General features: G+C 38.8%; 1 protein-coding gene across 5 annotated transcripts in view; it reads left to right on the top strand.

Moving 5' to 3' along the window:
- Positions 1–11,797: 11,797 nt before the first annotated feature.
- Positions 11,798–15,336, top strand: part of LOC139132044 (neuropilin and tolloid-like protein 1) — a 48,208-nt gene continuing 44,669 nt past the window's right edge. Inside the window, exon 1 of one of the 5 annotated variants that reach the window (XM_070698431.1) lies at positions 11,798–12,157. The gene's annotated coding sequence lies outside the window, so the exon portion shown is untranslated. The remainder of the gene's footprint in view (positions 12,158–15,336) is intronic. The other 4 variants (XM_070698432.1, XM_070698433.1, XM_070698428.1 and 1 more) reach the window with 4 other exon arrangements.

Here is a 15,336-nt window from a genome sequence, read left to right as displayed (position 1 = left end):
TGTGGGCTACAAAATGGAAAACAACTGCCAGTGGTCTTACTGTTGATGAGAAACTTGTCTGCAACTGCTATACGTCTTGACTTGTAGCTTGAAATTTGTGATATTTTTTTCTGTGTTGAGATATCGATGATTAAATGGATTTAAACTACTACTGTTGCCCTCTTCATTTTAAAATTGACGAAGAGAAATACAGATTTAACAGCACTGTGCTGTATTACTTGCCGTACTTGAGTATTTGTAAAAGGATTCGTTAATATTACGAGTGACTAAACTTTCAGGTTAAAGAAGTGATACAAAATCTAAGCATGTTCTTTGCATCAAGTCGGTGAATTTTCACGTGTTTGGTTTGCCAATGTACATTAGAACGGTGAAGCGCTGATGCAATGCGTAAAATCAAAGTAAATTGAATACACAGAGTCAACGTTTGTTGAATATCAGCAGTCTAAATGGCTCCAAATTCAAAAATCTCGTATAATCTTCAAAGTGGTTCAACGCTAAGTCAAGTAGAGAGCTTGGTTGAAATAAATTCCCTCCAAAATGCTCCTGTTAAAGTAACACAATCTAAGATGGCTCAAATTTTAAATTTAGCTCGTAAAGGGCATTAATGATGATGTAATTAGGTTGCAAATTCAAAATAAGACGGTCTAAGTAGATTAGGATTGCAATTACAATGTAACGAAAGGTTAATATGAATACAATCAAAAATTCAAAACCTCACATTTATAAGAACACTGATTTCAGAGATTTGAATCAAACACACACTGAAATAGACTTATGACCCCATGGTATCTTGGCCTAAGATCTGTGTTGGCTCGACCATGAAGTCGACCATCGTGAGAGACAGAGTCAGCGGGAAGTGCTAAATCACCAACTGACCGAACTCGTACGATTCGGTGAAGCTATAGGAAACGCTGGTGTATGCCACATCAAAGCAAGATGTATGCACTGAAGTCGACAGTACTAGTCAAGATTAAGCAAAAAGATTCGAGTCATCGGCATTTTTGAAGAATATATCCTTGTCATTAGTAACTTGTGAAAATGAGTATGAATCAGCCTTCGTGCAAGTATATGGTCATTCAATTTGGTTTTAACAAGCGTCGAGAAGCACGATAAAGGTTTCTACTGCTTCAAGCAGTCCTACAAATTGCAGCGACGTTCAATGTCCCCCAACCTCCGCATCTGATATAACGAGAAAAACTGGAGGGTCTATGACAAAATACATATATACTGTTTCATGCTTCATCATCACTATAGAGGATTTTACTTCTTTGAATAAAAAAGTAACTTGTATCCATTTCATCTTGGGTATCAACATTACTTTTATTAACTTCATTAATATGGCAGTAACAGAAACATTCAAGATTTACATGGCACAATTGCAATTATTCGTTTAATGTGCAAATCAACCTATTTTATGTAAGCTATGCCAATCACACTTTTTAGCATTGTTAGACTGCAGTACACTTCGAGTCCTTGCGAAGTCAAATCGAATTTGATTCTGTAAATCTTCAGATATAGTCTATTAACCAAAATTATTAACTATGCAAGTGTAAATTACAATTGGTTCTGTACACCACACTTCACCTACCGAAATTAATCATAACGACCCTCGTGTGACAAGGGTATTGTCCAAAATCTTATGACACTTTACCAACAGTTTCAAATTACTACTTGAACAGAATCTTCTATGGAAGGAAGGACTTACACACACGTGGACATTGTCTCGTGTCGATGTTAGACTGCATCTGGGGTTTTTGGCCTAAGATGTCCAACGATTAATTCGTAAGAGTAAAATTTGATGAACAAATAAAGAAGTATACACGCTATGTAATCTTCGAATATAGAGATGTCCAAAAAGATACAAAAAATTAATGAACGTCCTCATTCTTACAAGCACACCCAGGATATTATGGTCGTCCATGGCTAAAACAACAATTTACATGAAACAGCCAAACAGGATATACACTTATATTATCCACGATATCATACATAAAACGCAAACAACCCAAATATGAACGATGTATGGAGTTGCTTTCCCTTTACTACCTATAACACAAAATCAACTGCAAGCGACTGTGACCGTAGAAAAGGCCCGGTTCGGTCCTACACTACTATTTATAAAAGAAGAACATACTAACTTAGTTTGTCGTCGCACCGAAAGTACTCCTCATTTGCATATTCTTTTTTTTCCGCACCAGAACATACTCCTCATTTGCATCTTAGTTTTTTTCCGCACAAGGTCTTGATCAGCAAACTATTTTGTCGCACCAGAACGAACTAGTTTTTTTCCGCAGTGCACATACTCCTCATTTGCATATCGTTTTTTTACCGCACCAGAACTGACTCCTCATTTGCATACTACTTTTTTTCCGCACAACGATTGCTGGCAATTGTTTTGTCACACCAGAACGAACTAGTTTTTTTCCGCACTGCACATACTCCTCATTTGCATATCGTTTTTTTTCCGCACCAGAACTGACTCCTCATTTGCATATCGTTTTTTTTCCGCACCAGAACTGACTCCTCATTTGCATACTACTTTTTTCCGCACAGCGATCGCTGGCAAGCTTACTGTTTTGTCGCACCAGAACGAACTAGTTTGTCGCACCGCAGGTACTCAGTAATTGTTTTTCCGCACCATAACAATGCTCATTGTATATGGTATTTTTCCGCATCATCCGTGTTTGCAACAGACTGTGTGCAACCAGAGTAGAGTTTGTCGTAGCTTCAACTTGTAGTTTTTCTGCAACGTCTGTTCGTTGTAAGTTTTGTCACACCGCGATGCGAGTATATGAAGTTTCCGTACCGGTTTCTATAGATTTCATATTAACAGCGTCTACGTTTGGTAATGAGTGAGTAGAGATTTTGCGGCCGCAAAAGACGATAAGATTTCGCGATGGCAGTTCAGTGCGGAACCGTTATCATAGAGTTTCTGCGTCCGTATGTTGATTATGAGCAGCTAGAGATTTCGCGTCCGCAGGAGCTTTTGTTTTATCCGCAATCGCAGTTAGGCATTCGCCGCCAACGTTATCATTCGACATCTCACTAAGTGCCTCCTAGATTGTTACCACTGCAAGCAGTGTTAATCCACATCACGTTGCACAGTGTTAGCAATGTTGACGCTGACTGATGTTTTGTGGTCGCAACATAATGTGGTTTGAGTTGTTGTTGTCGCATTTGAAGTTGACGGCGCCGCTAAAAGTTATGTTGTAGCCGAGTGGTATTTATTTGTATATTTCGACGGAAAACTTTTTTGTTTTCTTTCTATGCATTTTCAATGGGGAAAGAGTTTCCGCCGAGGGGTCCCCAACGGCTTTCCATACTTATCATACACGACCGTCTGAAATAAACGATCCCAATTCAAAATGATGTACGTCTGTGGACAAAATGGCATTTCCATCGTTATTTTGTAATTATACAGAAATTGGAGTGTATTCGGTAGGAAACTGAAATGCCACAGTCATCACTAATATGAAGATTACCTGCGGCCGTAACACGATACAATAATGCTCAGATGCGATTCGTCATGCTTAAATTTGGATGTTTAGACAGTGCGATAATTAGGGAAACTGGGTGACATCTTGCCTCTAAATTCTTCTCTTCAAAAGGCTAGAAGCGCCTTTGTCAAATGACCTGTAACATTGAACATGCGAAGCTTGGGGACTGAACGCAGTAGGGCCTAATGATATGTTTGCTTACAGTCGACCATCAGATCTATAGCCATTATCTACGGAGCACAAGTGAAGTATGAATATTGGGACTGCAAAATGTAAACAACTTGCTGTCAGGTGCTATGGTTGATGAGAAGCTTGTCTGCAGCTTGAAATTGTGGGTTTTTCATCTTTGTTTTGATGATTCAACAGGGTTAAGCTACATATTGCGTATGTTCTCTTCATATTTATTGAATCAGGGCACGCGCTTATAAAGGGACAAAGTCGGCCATCTTTTCATGAATTTTGTTTGATAGTACGAGATACTACTTATATTGTTTGACATGTTAAAAGATACTGAATGAATTGGTGACCATGCGTGTATTCGACCCAGGTTTTAGACACGATGCATGAAACCATCGCGAAAATGAATTAATGGTCAGTGGCATAGGTCATAAGTCATGTCATCTTTTCACTTCACTCAGCCGTGCGAGGTGCGTTTTTACCTTGCGAATATGTTGGGTGGAGTGCGTTCATCCACCGTGAGGTATTTTCCTAGTTAGGGATTCTGTGACTTTCCTGTAAACCCAAGTTAGGCGCCGTAAAATAGATTCTTTGTTTGCCGTCCGCGTGCAGGTAGATTTTTGGACGAAATCTGAAAAACAAACACAGATCATCGTATGCTCGAAAATACGGCGCGTTGTGCCCTTATTTGTTCGCAACGTCGCAGCAGTTTACTTAAATGTCGCAAAAACGCAGATTTCGTACGATCGTTTCAATACAAATCAGATTACCCATCGTAAAGGGGTTTATCAATCGCTGTGCGTAAAATGTACATGTGCAACTCCTGTTGTAGTATAGCGGACTGCAGTGTACCGTAAGTAATCAAGATCGATCGACCCGTTTTACAAGTTGATTTCCTCCTCAAAGTGTTCAAGTCGGCGGAAGTGCGTGAAATTGTTTTGGTCTCCATACAAGACGGATCGAAAACAATTCTTGACTGGTTTGACTTCGAAAAACGAACGGAACTGAATTTCCATCAACTTCTCTACGATCCATAATTGATCACGACATTGGATCTGCACCGGGACAAGCAGGTACCGGGGCAATATCACGATTTTTTGCCTGCCCTCGGGCTGGTGGTCATGATCGAAATACTGATGATGCCCTCGCCTACGGCTCGGGCATCATCAGTATTTCGATCATGACCACCATCCCTTGGGCGGCAATAAATCGTTGCCCTCGCTCTCATGTGTTATTATTTAACTATCGTTGCTCACATAGACGCTTATGACTGAAGCACTACAGTGAAATCACAGGAAGTGACGTTGTCGACAATGTAATAAATGATTGCCGTTTAGTGTCGCCCAGATGTATTAAAGCTGTAACAGCCGTCAAATTTCGTCGGCTTTCGGCTTCTAATGAAAACCCTAATCTGAAAGTTTATCCCATTCCAGCACCCACAAAGGACAGCACAATATATTTTCATCGGTGAGGGCGGTTACACAGCGATATGCTGCTCAATTTATTATATTGGTTTATTTCGGACTATATTTATCCATATAAGTAATAATTGGAGATTGCGTATAACCTAATTCTCCAAAAATGCCCCAGTAAATCTGGAAAATACTGACTGCTATCGTTATATTTGCACTAATCTAACAGCACAGGTCAGAAGAAAAAAAATAAAGAGAAAAGGGAGTCGGCTTCGTCTACCAGTAGTTACTTTCACCAATATTAAGTCATTACAGAATGAGATGAAAGAACTTTCTGTAGTGTCCAATGCATATGTACGATCGTAATCATCACGGAATTAGCTTGTTGTGCTTTGCCGAAACATTCAGAAAGTCGATGCCAGTGATATTGATTCCAACTGTCTTAGCTAAAGATCCCCAAAGTTCTACTGTTTTCCTTTAGACCCCGAAAAGTCACCCCCCCCAAAAAAAAGGGGGGGGGGAGAAAAAAGAAAAAACTTGAACAGGTGACATCTGCAATCAGCGTCAAGTATACAGACATCGCATCGATCTCAACTTTGGCTGGACATATGCAGAACTTTCCGAGAAACCTAGAAACGGATGTTATTTATGTGGAAAGAATGGTTCTGTTCAGCGTGTCTGTCGGCGGGGCGTTTCCATCCAATATTCAGTACTGCAACTTTGGAAATGCATTGCTAAGTAATAATACTAATAATGGGTTCTTATATAGCGCACATATCCACAAGTTCATGTGCTCAAGGCGCTTTACCATTATCATTCCATGTCATGTCGGTGTGCATCAAGACAGTTAGGGTCAAAGTGTTGATGATAGGATTACTATCACACTGAAAACAGATATAACTTCCTCAAACTCACGCGTCATATTCAATAAATTATTTCCGTTCAATGTTGATCTACCACGTGGCATTGTTACTACCTTGACTTGAAAAGATGAGGTAGTGACTAGCGGTAGCACATTCCGGATATTCCTAATGCGTAAATAACGAGAAGTACGATGCTCTAACTTTCTGTTTTCTGTTGTTGGAACATTTGACATATTTCAAACAAAATCGAGCTTAGACATTATTTGACTCTTTGTCAGGGTGATATATCACGCTTCACAGACATTCTTCATATTGTTGAAATTTTTTTAAACGGTGAAATTTTTAGCACAGAACTCAGCATTAATGAATTCAATTTTAGAAGGTAACGATAGGTTAGGAAAGTCTGGCGACAGCCTTATTTCCTTTATCAGATCAGACATCTCTCACACAAGAAGGTTTGGCTTTGAATGTGAGTGTCAAAAGATTTTGTGTTTGAAAGTACACCATGTATGAGTTCATCGTTTCTTACAATCGCTTCCGTTTTTATCGTCCTTCGTATACCTCACGAGACGTCCTTCGTATACCTCACGAGACGTTGACACAGCTATTGTGACTAACTTTGAAAAAGGATATCTTGAGAGAAAAGAAATCATTGTATATGAAGACTCTAATGTGGATATGAATGAGATCATTTCATTCACCAGTCTCTAGTTTGATAAAATATGATACACCTTAATAATTGTATTACCCGCCGGCTTCAAAGTTTTGTCTTATTCACATCAATGCCATAAACAAGACAAATTTCACAATACTTATTCGGTTTTTCAGATTTCTATCCTGTTTTGACACAGGCGCCGTAAGCTATATAATTCTCTGCCAATTTCTAGTTTTCATTTGGCGATTAAGTATACTAGATCTTTCAAAACTTTTCATACGATAAGTTTTCGTTTGAGTTGTGTAATTCTCCTAGGTATTTACTGAATTATCAATGCTCTTGATCCATGGATTTCAAATTTTAATGATGTTTGTGGCTTACACTATCATCAGGCTAAAATTTAAAGACGTATCAAATACTTCAAGCAGCGTGAATCATCGTTTTCAAGAGATATTTTAGATGTCGTGGACAAGCGTGACCTGACTCTCAAGCGAGTTAGATTTAACAATTCTGATATTTTTTGGAACGAGACTCCCCTGTTTCAAGAAACAAAGTTGTACGAGACTCCCCTGTTTCAAGAAACAAAGTTGTACGCCTTATTGTCAGTGCCAAAATGAAATCTATTAGTGACGTCATGAGAATAGCCAATTCAAATCCCGCTATCATAACGGGATATTACGAATATGACGAATTTATGACAGTATAAGTAACTCTAAAGCCTGTAAAAATCCATTTTTTTTAAATGTGGTGACGTGTCGTTGAGAAACACCATTGACATAGCGAACACTTTCGATTAGCATTTCTCCGATATAAGTCGAACACTACCGATCTTTTCTCTACTACTTTCGATTTTGAAAAGTTAAGTTTTGTCGATAATGTTCTCAGAGATATATCTGAGTCATCTTTTGTTTACTTTTGAAGTTAAAATGTACTGGTTTTGATACGATACACGGTAAGCTTTAAATTGAAAATTGTTGATCCTGTAATTACCAGTTTTCTTTTAAGCTTACTGAACACGAGCAGACAATAGTCTATTTTTCCGAACGCTAAGAATGGTTCCTTTATAAAAAGGTTCCGGAAGTGTCAGTGATAATTTAAATTATCGTCCTATCTCGGACCACATTACCCCTATACTTATGCAACTTCACTGGCTTCCAGTACATCATCGCATTGTACTGATTACCTACAAAGCCCTGAATGTACAAGCTCCACAATATCTCAGGAACTTAATAACACCTTGTGCCTCATCACGTGTTCTTCGCTCTTCTGATAAATGTCTTCTGCACACACCAAGATTGAATCTGATTATGGTCGCCGCTCTTTCTCTGCAACAACTCCTGTCCTTTGGAACTCTTTTACCCCTGGACATAAACACCTCTTCTGATGTCAACATTTTCAAAAGGCGCTAAAAAACGTACATCTTTCAGAGAGCATTTTCATTGTAACTCTAAACGCCACTGAGCATTGTTTATCTTTGGATGTGGCGCTATACAAATTTGCTAGGTAGATAGATAATTGGATAGATAGATAGATAGATAGATAGATAGATAGATAGATAGATAGATAGATAGATCTCCGTTTAACAGCTCTTTCTAAAACAACATGGAAAACATGTTCACAGTACACTGTGTGCATTTGTCACGTAATGATTTACTCTTCGATAAACAGTCTGGATTCAGGAAAATAACATACTTGTCAAATAGCTTTCGTTAAGCTGACAGATGATCTTACACCCAATATTAATGACGGTCATTTAAACAGTATTGTCTTACCTGACACTTCGAAGGCATTTGATCTTTTAAATCTTCATGAGATTCGTTTGAAGAAACTGTCAATTCATAACCTGTTTGACACATTTATTCGTTGCTTTCAATCTTACCCTTCAGATTGTCACCACATTCTTAGCTAAGTGAGTAGTTTGAGAGAGAGAGAGAGAGAGAGAGAGAGAGAGAGAGAGAGAGAGAGAGAGAGAGAGAGAGAGAGAGAGAGAGAGAGAGAGAGAGAGAGAGAGAGAGAGAGAGAGAGAGAGAGAGAATGAGAGAGAGACAGAGACAGAGACAGAGAGGGAGAGAGAGGGGGAGAGATTTTATCAATTTGGGAGATCCACAATGCTCTATTTTAGGTCCGCTGTTATAGACATATTTTGTTGAGTAACTAATAACTTGTCTCTTATTTAGTGTGTCATGTGTATGGATGTGATCAGAGTTTGTTTACACGCGGTAAAACAGTTAATGGTGTAAATGAAACTATTTGTAATAACGTTTTTCTCTATAAATCTATGGATACCCTTTAACTCTATGTGTCTAAATGTCAAGAAAACTAAGTGTCTTCTGATTACAATTCCTTTCATAGGTTTAATTATGTAAACGAGAGTTGCGGATCATAATCTATTGATATTAATCAGACGTCTTTTCGACATGTTTTCCATCAAACGTTCTAAGTGTAGTTCTAGATGAACGTCTATCTTTGAATATCCATATTGATTTTATGTGTTCAACAATAAGTAAACAAACGGTCGGCGTTCCTTTGTACCCAATGATTGTCGTGTTATTTGATACTATAGTTTTATTCAAGGCACATAAGATTATTATTGCGTTGTTTGGAGGAACATCTGGTCCATCGCAAAAAATAAACTTTTCATTCTGCAAAAGATAGCTTTGCGTTCACTCGTTGAGTCGCCTTTTGATTTTATGCGGTTAACATTCACTTTATTTAATGTTATGTCAGAATGTATTCCTTTCTTTTAATTTAAGATTTCAAATGTGTGACTGAAACGCTCCGCAGTAAATGTCTGATGTTTGAACTTTAAGAAATAGAATTCATCAATACAATACACATTCCTCAGCAAAGAATAAGGATTGCAAAAGTCCGAAAATCACCCCATGTACATGACAGAGAAGTTTTAAGTATCGTTCTACAAAGATTTGGAATTCTTTGCCCTATAATTTGAGGTATGCTCCCAATATTTAAAATTGAAAGTATTTGTAACAGAAAATGTTCCTCTCCCACAACCCTCCCTCCTCCTCACTATGTAATTTCCTCTGTGGTTCACGGTGCAATTTAGCGCTGACGAAAATTACTCTTCTTTGCCTCTTTCTTGGCAAACCTTAGTGCCAGGTCTGGACAATGAATGCGGGGCGTAAAGTTGACGCAGCTGTTTGTCTATGTCGATGGTTCATTCAAGAAGCTCGTCTTCATTACGCAATTTAAACACATGTTATTGAAACTGCATGCTTGTACTCGATTTACGACAATATGTAACGTGCCCCGACGCGTCTGTAGCGAACGACAGACATGTGATATGGCAACACGATTGCAGATAACTAGCTCCTATAACCTTGTAAGCGCTGACCATTATGTGTTACCAACCCGTGGACGACTGACAATACAGATAGAAAAAATAAAACAACAATAGCTAATTCTTACAAGGTGATGTTTGAGTAGTTGTCTGTTCGACCATATCCGTCAAGAATGGGCAGACGCCATGAAGAAAGAAAGGGTATTTCGTTATCTCTCTTGAACTAAAACAGAAAAAAAAATTGTCCAAAAGAGTTTTAGATGTTACGATAGGTACCCAACTCTAGATACAACGCCATACCAGCATGTCATTCGTGCATATAAATATCTTGGCAACGTTGTAACGTTGCTTACATTGAAAGGGTAAAAGTAATTACGCACCCAACCCCTCGATTGAACCTTGCTGCACCTACCCAATCGAGATAAATACTTGTCTAATTTTAAATGTTCTTTTTTTGCATTTAATAAGTTTTATTGGGTTTTCTTAAAAATATAATACAAAACATTCTGTTAAAGAAATGTCTTTTGTCCACATAATACATGGTCTTTTTTAAAGTTCCAACGGCTGCAACACTCGGCCGGTTACACAGCCAAAAGTCACAGCCAATGTGCTCCTAATCATAATGGAACAGGCAAGGATCTCAGATTCGAGTAAACAAAGTGTTACATGTAAAAAGTTGTTAAGTTACAATCTTCAAAAACTGTCCCCATTTTCCGATACGTGAATTCAGTTTATTTTTTCTTACAGCTATGTGAAATTCGATTTTTTGAATATTTTGAAGGTATTTTTTGTAAACCAACAGATCTAGTTTTTGTTTCCTACAATATGATATAAATATGTCGTTTTGCCTTTTACCCTTTTCCGCTTCACTACCTTGCAAATTATAACCATGTGTGCAAGACGGTGTTATGGCATAGATAGAACGGTACTTAATAGTTCTTGTTTATCTCCAAGCATGGAGGTAGGAAGAAAAGTCCTTCTGCATGCTCCAAGGTAGCTCAGAGTGCAGGAACAACCTATATTCTCAGCTGTGCCTTCTCTCAGAAGATTTGAGTCTGCCTGCTTTCCTAAACAGAATATTTTATTTAGAAATATTTACTTTTGATTTATTTGATTTTATCTTTAAATATTAACTAATGACCAGATACCGTGACGTTTTGCGAAAGAAGTCAATCTTACGACAGATTTGACATTCATAATTTACGAAAGAATGCGATACGATTTGCCAACCTCTTTGTCCTACCGTAGTTGACTTTCAAGAGAAATATTACAGTTCTCTCGAAACCCCATCATCATCATCATCATCATCATCATCATCATCATCATCATCATCGTCGTCGTCGTCGTCGTCGTCGCCGTCGTTACCCATCATCGCGAGCTCGTGCGATCACAAAAACGACATGACATTTACATGGCTGGAAAACAAATAGTTATTATTCTTCTACTTTTGGAGTTAATTGTTTTCACAAGCCTCATATCGAGGAGGAATTTTGCTTTCGGGCGGATCTAATGAACACTTTTGACACGAGAGTATTTTTCCCCGAACCCACTTCTATATTACTCCCCTGTGGTCTTTTTACGGGCCGCTGAGTTCACAGACACATCTGCCTCTCTTACTGATGTATGCCTATCGTCTCATTTCACGTTTGTTTAAAATTGTTTCAGATCCGATTGAAATAAAAATTGTTTGGTATCACGTAAAATAATTTTGTAGCTACACAAGTGACACTTTACACTGTTTTTTTACAGTTTACCAGCAACGCATGATAAATCAAATACTTCATGCCATCAAACTTCAGATTTTTAGGACGCCACCAAGTGCACAAAAGAGCTAACTGTACGTTCACCGTGATTGAATCAGAGCGTAACATTTAAGTTTTTTCGCTTGGTTGCAGGGTCCTTAAATTTGCATAAAGTGAGAGTGGTTTCCCTAGCTTGGCAATTCAAACCGTGTGACAGTGGATCGATAAGACAAACCCACACAGTTCGCGTATTCCTTTTTCTGGCAGGAAAACAATGACCAAAAATCGTAACCATTGATAGGAACACACACTGGAAAATAGTTATCAAGCTACTTTATAGCAGTGGCCATAATTTTTAGATCAACTGGTCGCTGACACAGCTTCTGGAGAAATTTCTGCAATCCAATGGTCGACGACAGAGTTGGGAATTACTGCTGACTGGAATCGGCTGTGCGTCGTTCGATGGATCGGCTGATTCGGCAAGTTTCTGCATAAAGACACAAACTTCAAAAGGTAAGCACCGCGACTTCTTAAATTAATGAGATCAATATTTTCTCTTCAACACCTGCACGTGACAACATTCACCTTTTAAGGATCTCCAAGTTTTTGTTTTCGGTACAGTCAGTGGAATTGTGCAGAGGTACATGTTAGGTGATCTACGGATTCATTTTTTTCACACGGTTGAAAATAGTGGCTGGTAATAAATGACACAGTATCACCACAATCCAACCATACACAATTTGAGCGTGCTTGCTCTATCTTATCAAATACAATGTTGATTTTCGACGCAGGCAAAGGGAAAGGCCAAGCAATGTCACTCGTCGGACCCAAAATTTACAAGATACTGTTAACATATCTATTGGATAAGGAACAATCCTTGTCGACTTTGCATTCAATACTGGAATGTCCATACATCGCCAATTGATGCGACTAGCGTTTGCATACGTGTTGAATTCACCATCAAATGATTCTATATCAGACCATGCACACTAGCAGCATTCAAAACAACGATAACCTTAGTATCAAGCATACAACGAATACCGGCGGATCAGAATAATCGCTGTTGGTTTATGACAGCAATGGCCGAAGTTTGTATGCAACGGCGACTTGCAGACAACGCAGAACCATATTAATGAAGAAGTGAAAAATACAAGCTATCAGGCAATGTGACATTTTATTTTAAGGGTTTGCGTGTCTTGATGGAGACAACTGATACGAATGATACACCTAGTCGTGATGACGTCACGGCCGTGGACGACGGCGTGATAACGGGGTGATATTTATAGAACGTGTACAAAGCAGATCTATCAAGTTGGTGCACTTTTGTCGGTGAACCAGTTCCTGCCCTTTAAATGTAGTTCAACTTTATCTGCGTCTCCTTCATACATGATCTGTGTACATGGGTGACAACTTATCGGACGTTCCGGTTGGGGAATGTCTCCGAACGCAAGTACGCCTTTCAACACGTGTCATATCAACTGCACAGAAGTCAAACCTTGTGAACTATTCACCAAGGTTTATTTTTTTACAATTCCATATCAAGAGTATTAATTTTTCCCTGTGAGTTACAAGTTCTGCTCCGAAGATAAGCGTAGGAAGTTTGAGTTGCCAGAGGCCTGCACAGGCTATAAGAACACTCTGAACATGCCTGAGTGAAAACTGTCACGGGAATTCACCCTTCGTTTAATAATTCTCGGTGAGACTCGTGTGTGTGTGTGACTTCTTATTAGAATATCAGTGTGTTTGTGTACCACCGTCACAGCAGATGTAAATCCCCTCCCCAATCCCTGAACTCGTCCCCCCCCCCCCGATCTCTGAACTCATCAATTTGATTTGTTTTACCAGTTTGTTAGGGCGACGTTCTCTCTGAACGCCACGATCACCTCTTTGCGATCGTAGCTTCACCTCACGGTCATGACACTGGAGAGGTTGAGTTGAACAGACCGTAGCGATGCGACATCATGGGTTAGCAGGGTTACTTTGCCAACAGCATAATTAATATCTCGCGTGCTAAAATCATACCGACACAAATTTAACGTTAAGGGAATGATACACTTGAAGTATATTTTACATAAATCGCATTTTTGCGATTTACTGCTGTAAAATTGACATTAACATGATCATTTATTGCGACAGTTCATTCATATTAAATATGCTCAAAATAATGACCTGTTCATATATTGCGATAATCATTTTGTTCTTTCATATTTCCCCTTTCCAATTCACCCGTTCATCTAGATATGTTCGCTTAATACCTGGTCAGGGTTTTTTGCTGCTGGTATTACTTTCTCAACGAAATTATCAATCGAAACCTGGTGAGATCTGTTTCTTTGGTAACCCCTTGGTGTCTTCAGGGCAAAAACTTATCAACGCTGCACATTAACGATTATCGTGAGCATCTATGTATTGCCTATCCATGTTCTGTCTGTCTACAGAGTCCTGTCTGATGAGACATGTCCAAATACGTGAATTTCCTGGAAAAACATGATCCTTTCGTAGCATCCCTTTCTACGGTACGCCAGGGTCATACATTGACATGAATTTCCATCATATCGCTCACCGTTTATGGATATTTGAAATAGCAAGATACAGACTGTTCGTTCATGAACACATTTTACCTAAATTTACGTCATGACAGCATTTTCCTGAATTCTTCATGAAGCCGAGGTGTTTCTGAAGTTAGCGATTACAGAAGGCGTAATGTCTTGTGACAAATTCAGTTTTCATTTCAGAAATTTTAAGGTTTTCATAAACCAAATAGTAAAGCGAGGCTGAAATGTTGCCGATATCTATCCGCCTTTTTTCATTTTTAAGAGATAACAAATGGTATTGTCATCCGGGAAAAGGAAGTTTAGTTCTCCCTTTCTCGCAAAATTGTTTCTGTCCCATTTAATTGTGATATCAGACCATGTTTCGGACATGTGCGTGAGTCTCGTATTCCTCAGACAACAAGTCCGTCATTAAGCTTGTTTAGAAACCGAAAACGATAGTAACAGCGCTCAACGAGTGAAACGAGTTTTAAAAAAATCTTGGTTCCAAAACCTGCCTGCGCGGGTGCCATAAAAAGGTCGGGTCGCCCTTGCAATTATGGCACGGTTGAAAATATTGAAACCAATTACGCGGCCATAAATACAGATGAATGATTCTTTTGCAAAGCCTTTAAGCGAATCAGCTGAGGAGGGCCATGAAATATTCAAGTGTTGTAGCTGCTCAATGCAACGTCCTGAGATCTTGAATGCGATTATTCATTTAAAATGAAGCGATAGAACGTGTCCAAAACCATGTATATAGCATCTATCTGATAACTGTAGCGAACTACCCTGCAAATCTCTCTCTCTCTCTCTCTCTCTCTCTCTCTCTCTCTCTCTCTCTCTCTCTCTCTCTCTCTCTCTCTCATATACATGATGATGAAGTATTGACACTATGGTTGGACTCTATCGTCAAGAATTCTTATTCTCTGTGCCCGTGTACGTTCCTCGCCCGTTTAGGTTACTGATAAAACATCAAGTAGAAGTATCCATTACTGAAAATAACAAATGGATTTGTTCAGTTTTGTTCAGTATAATGTATGCGTGTATTTATTATTAAATTGATAAATGGTTCTCTCTTAGATCTTTTATGTTGCATTGAGAATCTCCGCCAACCAATGCGTCTGATCAAAGCTTGATCACACACACATGCACATACATGTA

Source organism: Ptychodera flava, chromosome 4 (assembly GCF_041260155.1).
Source record: "Ptychodera flava strain L36383 chromosome 4, AS_Pfla_20210202, whole genome shotgun sequence".
Classification (NCBI taxonomy): domain Eukaryota; kingdom Metazoa; phylum Hemichordata; class Enteropneusta; family Ptychoderidae; genus Ptychodera; species Ptychodera flava.
This window is presented reverse-complemented; position numbering and strand designations above follow the sequence as displayed.